Raw genomic sequence first — 6,000 nt, 5'->3', positions numbered from 1 at the left:
TAAATAGAGTAAATGTAGTCAAAGCATAGCCAGAGTCCAGTAACCGGATTGAGTAGTCAGACAGTCCAGAGTTCAATAACCAGATCGGGTAATAAGCCAGGCCAGAAGTCAGGGATCCAAGTGGAGCAACAGCAATCAGGGTAAGGAGCCAGAAGGGATGTCAGCAAGCCAGTCTTTAAACAGAACCCCAGGAGATGGTTTCTTGTGATGTGACAAAGGCGAAGGTAGAGATGAAGTGAGCTGGACAGCTTTAAGTAGGCAAGTCAGACGAGTAGGATCAGGAACAGCTGGGTGACTGTGGAGAGGGATGAGAGCTGGCAATTAGCTGACAACTGAGCAGCCAGCCCAGAGAAGGAAGGGCTAAGCCAGCCCTGACAAACAGTTGGTTTGGACCAAGCTGGTCAAAATTAACTATTTATTTCATTTACAGATGAACAGATATAAACTGTATGTAGCCTCAGCTACATACAATATACAGCACCGTGTTTTTCAGCAGGTGGCCAGCTTTTATGTAACAGCCATTCCAATGGCTAATTAGCTGCTAGACAGCTTTTTGCAATCTTCCCCATCATTGGTGCCAGTGGGAGAATTAGTTCCCCATCTCTGGTGTCACTGGGAAGAATAGTGCCTGATATCAGTGGAAGGGATAGTGCCTCAAGGGCAACAGAGAGATTACATCATCTCTCTGCTGCCTGACTCAGGGACACAGTAAAAGACAATCCCACCTTAGCAGCAAGTGACAGTCCGCAACATGTGGCAGGTGACGTGGCAAGTGACGTTCCGAAACATATGGCAGGTGATGTGGCAAGTGACAGCCCGCAATATGTGGCAGGTGACGTGGAAAGTGACAGTCTGAACTTGTGGCAGTTGACGTGGCAAATGAAAGTCCGAACTTGTGTCAGGTGACATGGCAAGTGACAGTCCAAACTTGTGGCAGGTGACGTGGCAAGTGACAGTCCACAACATGTGGTGGGTTGATGTGGCCAGTGACAGTCTGCAACATGTGGCAGGTGATGTGGCAAGTGACAATCCACAACATGTGGCAGGTGAAGTGGCAAGTGACAATCCGCAACATGTGGCAGGGGACGTGGCAAGTGACAATTCGCATCGGGTGGGAGGCAAGTGACAACCAGCAATGTGTGGCCAGTGATGTGGCAAGTGACAATCTGCAACATGTGGCAGGTGAGGTGGCAAGTGACAATCCGCTTCTGGTGGGAGGCAAGGGACAACCAACAATGTGTGGCAGTTGATGTGGCAAGTGACAATCCACACATGTGGCCGGTGACCTGGCAAGTTACAATCCGCAACATGTGGCAGGTAACATGGCAAGTGACAATCTATATCAGGTGAAGTGGCAAGTGACAATCTGCAACATGTGGCAGGTGACGTGGTAAGTGACAATCTGCATCTGGTGTCAGGCGACAGTGGCAAGTGACACGCTCAGGGCTCCCACTGATTCTGCATTATGGTGAGTTGAACTATTTCATTTTATATAACATTGTAATAATAAAATAATGCGCTTCAATCATCCTGACACCATAACAACCATGGTTCCGGGATGATTAAAGCGCCAACACCGCCATTTCTCAGATAAATTGCCCACAAAAAAGTATTTTCTGGCAGTGCCCCTCCTGAGACTAGACTCTGGATCCACCCCTGATTGGAACCAGGGTACAAATAAAAATGCAGACCTGCATTTTAATTAAATATTATATATTACCATAAACAAAGCAGCACTTTATTGCTAGATGTGCAGGGGTTACATGCTGCCAGGGTAGTGCCCTGCTATAAGAGTGACCCCTATTTGCTTATTTATCAAATGGAACCAAAGTCCCAGGTTCCCAAACTAACATGTTAATATAAAATCAAACATTAGAAATGTGAGTCATTCCACCCAAAAAAAATGTACTATCCAAAAATAAGAAGGATGGAGAAAAGAAAGTATGAGAGATGAAGAAATCATGCCATGGCCACATAACAATCCTGTTATGTGTTGTTTGGGTTGGCTGTTATTTCTCCCAGTGTTCCTGCAGCCACTGCATGGGGTGATGCTAATGAAAACACTTCTGCCCAGATTAGAAAAACCATTGTTCTTCCCTGTCAACCCTCCCTGCCGACATTACTGGAAATTCATGTCATTTTGAAAGCTGTTATTTGTTCTGCAGCTGATGCAGTGTGAAAAGAATAATGTTCAGAAGTTTCATTGAGAAATACAATGTAACAACGTCATTCGGTGACCTTTGATATAGTTAAAACAGAGCTCCAGCCCACCCCCCCACAAAAAATGTAAAGTCAGCAGCTACAAATACTGTTGGCTTTTGGGTGCTGGCAACACCATCTTGGGTAAGGGAAACAATTTTCCTGGCAGTTGTGGCTGAAATTTTAGTTGGTCTACCTGACCATTGTTTGGTTTCAACAGAACCCCTAATTTTCCACTTCTTTATTAGAGTTTGAACACTGCTGATGGGCAGTCTCAATTCCTTGGATATGTTTTTATATCCCTTTGCTGTTTAGTACAGTTCAACTACCCTTTCCTGTAGATCCTTTGACAATTCTTTTGCTTTCCCCATGACTCAGAATCCAGAAACGTCAGTGCAGCACTGGATGAAAGATGCAAGGGTCTGTCAGGAGTCCGGAAACTCATTGACCTTTTATAAACACACACTAATTACACGAAAACAGATCACAGGTGAGGATGGTTTCCTTTAATAGCCATTCAAACCCCTTTGTGTCAACTTGTGTGCGTGTTATCAGACCAAAGTAATGAGGGTATTTAAACTTTTGATCAGGGACATTTGGGTAGTTTTTGTTGGGATTATAATATAAAAAGAGTAATTGATAATAAATGGCTTCAGCCAAACACTAACCATGAGTGAAAGAAAAGTTTTTGTGTTATCATTCATATTCTCTGAAAAATGGCCAAGAAATCATAAATTCTTCCAGGGTATGTAAACTTGGCACAACTGTATGTACTACTTCATTGTCCTAGAGTTCATTAACATCATAATTTATTTCTGTACTTGCAGCATGTTGAAAGGTATAAAATATGGGCACATGTGCATATTTAGCATAGGTATATTATCTGTTTGAAATATGCTTTATGTTACGACAAATAGCTGAAATGTATAACTAGCTCTGGTTTATAAGTGCGAGAGCTGAACTCATTATCACCTCCTTCAGCCAACCACAGTACAGGTCAACTAGCCCAAGTACCTGTAAGTGAGGCTGGGCAGTAAATGACACTGTAGCAGGTGTAGTTTGGCCTCCTTGCAAGGTTGGCATTGTTTGGCAGCCGCTATGCAGAGAGGGTGTAGGACAAATGGGAACTCAGGTCCTTTGAGGCCTTAGTAGGTTTCATCAGGTGAGCAGCTGCCAGATTGGACACTGCTGCCTTGAGTGACCTCTCCGACCATCTTTGGTGTAGACAGTACTGATATATAGCACTGTCTCCCCGTCGGGTTGGCACGCTTTTTTTTTTTGCATAGTGGGTAGGTTAGCGACAGATTGTTTAACGTCGCACAGCGCACTCCCAGCACAGAGACTGGGCTTTCCCTGAGAGCCCCCGAGTCTCGTACTGACAATCGGACCCGGGATTCCCCATTCAGGGTCACCTCACAGCTGTGATAGACTCTGATTAGCTAGCGCCCCCCCCCCCCCGTTTTACTTACCTGACCCCTCGAAAGTCCCATGCTGGCCCTCGTCGTCCTTTCCACCGTTCAGCCTGGCCGCTGATTGGCTGGAGTGGATGAATGGAATGCAGCGCAGCCATTGGCTGGCGCTGCTGTCAATCACATTCACTGATGCAGAGCGCCGGGGGGCGGGGCCGTGTTATACAGAGAGCGGCTATAGCCGCCGGCTGTATCACGGGAGCACGCCCACAAGTGCTTCTCACCATGCGAGGGAGCTCCTGCGGGAGGAAGCCAAGACAGCTACCGAGGGACCCCAGAAGAGCAGGTTCGGGGCCACTCTGTGCAAAACGAGCTGCACAGTGGAGGTAAGTATAACATGTTTGTTATTTAAAAAAAAAAAATAATTCACTTTGCAATCCCTTTAATATCCATGTAGGTGGTCCGGCATGAAGGCAGTGGTCACTGGCATGTACAAGTTCTTTAGGCTGTGTGTGTCCAGTAGCGGGGGGGGGGGGGGGTCCAGGGGAAAACCAGCAGGGAGCTCCAAGAGAGCTGACAGGCCAGCCCGCAATCACAGTCTCAAAACACGAGGATCCCGGAAGTGACATCAGCGGCAGGAGACAATAACCAGCAACCAGCATGGACCACAAACAGGAAGCAAAACAGGAAGCAGTCATCAAAGAGGGACGCGTTTCGGAACATCTCATTGGTTCCTTTATCAACCTGATGACTGTATGTGTATGGGACTTATTTATACTACCTGGGTGGACCTTAGGGGCGGGGAATATGTAAATGGAGCGTTATCACAATATAAAGGTATAGGACAAGAGGAGAAACAGAAACAAAATCCCTATCCAAACAACAAAAATATATGATTTCATACAGAACAACAACTAATGAGCGACATTTAAAAAAATATATATATATATATATACCAAAATGGTTAAAATTATTTAAAAATATTTACGATATTTAAAATAATGTACTAATAGAAAATTATATTATAATAAAAAATCCTGCACAAATTTATTAGGAAAGGAGGAATCTAAAGAATGGCACTAGTTTTAAAGTCCTCCTTTAACCCTCCAGGGGCAATAACATTTAAAGTAAAAATCCAAAACATTTCTCTATGACAGAGTTTTCTGAAATGCACAGCTGAGGGGAGGTTCTTTGGCATTGTCTCGATGACCCAGACCCTTAAACCATCTGTAGATTTTTGATGGTACTTGAGGAAATGCCTAGGAACACTGTGATTATCTAATCCACCGGAGATGAAGCGGCGATGCTCGCAGAAATACTTGCGAAGTGGCCTAATGGTTCTCCCTACATAAAAGGCCGCGTACACACGCGCGGACTGTTCGCCCAACCTTGTTCGGCAAACAGTTTGTCAAACAGTCCGCTCAAAATTTGCATGAGCGGACTTGCCCACACACGAGCGGACTGTTTGACGAACAAGGTTGGGCAAACAGTTCGCTCAACTTTTGAAATGAACGGACTCGCCCACGTAAGGAGGAGGCAAATCCGCCCATTTCGAGCGCGTGTACAGGTAGGCGGGGCCCGCGAAGGAGACGTCGCGGGCTCCGCCGCCTGGAATGGGCTTAAAGGGGAACCCCAACGCCGAAAAAAATCGGCGTGGGGGTTCCCCCCAAGTCCACACCAGACCCTTGTCCGAGCACGCTACCCGGCCGGCCAGGAAAGGGGGGCGAGCGAGCGCGCCCCCCCTCCTGAGCCGTACCAGGCCGCGTGCCCTCAACATGGGGGGGTGCCTTGGGGAAGGGGGGGGCCGCGCGGCCCCCCCACCCCAAAGCACCTTGTCCCCATGTTGATGAGGACAAGGGCCTCTTCCCGACAACCCTGGCCGTTGGTTGTCGGGGTCTGCGGGCGGGGGGCTTATCGGAATCCGGGAGCCCCCTTTAAGAAGGGGGCCCCCGGATACCGGCCCCCCACCCTATGTGAATGAGTATGGGGTACAATGTACCCCTACCCATTCACCTGTGAAATAAAGTACAAATAAAAACACAACACAGGGGGAAAAAATATTTTATTGCACAGCCGGGGGTCTTCCGTCTTCGGGGGTCTTCTCGCCGGACTCCTCCGCTATGTGTGTGTAGCTCTTTTGCCAGCGGAGGAGTCCGGCTTTCTTCCTCCCCGCCGCCGGCCTCTTCTCCCGACTTCGGGGGTCTTGTCCCCCTCTTCGGTTCTTCTGCCGGGCCACCGCGCCTGGTCCGGTGGCCCGGTCTTCTGTCGCCGTCTTCCGTTCTTCTGTCGCCGCCTTCGGTTCTTCTGCCGGGCCACCGCGCCTTCTTGTAGCTCTTTTACAGGCGGTGGCCCGGTCTTCTGTCGCCGTCGCCGCCTTCCGTTCTTGTTCTTC

Source organism: Lithobates pipiens, unplaced genomic scaffold, assembly GCF_037356315.1.
Source record: "Lithobates pipiens isolate NorthernLeopardFrog02 unplaced genomic scaffold, aLitPip1_a1.2 Scaffold_3, whole genome shotgun sequence".
NCBI classification, from domain to species: Eukaryota; Metazoa; Chordata; class Amphibia; order Anura; family Ranidae; genus Lithobates; species Lithobates pipiens.
This window is presented reverse-complemented; position numbering follows the sequence as displayed.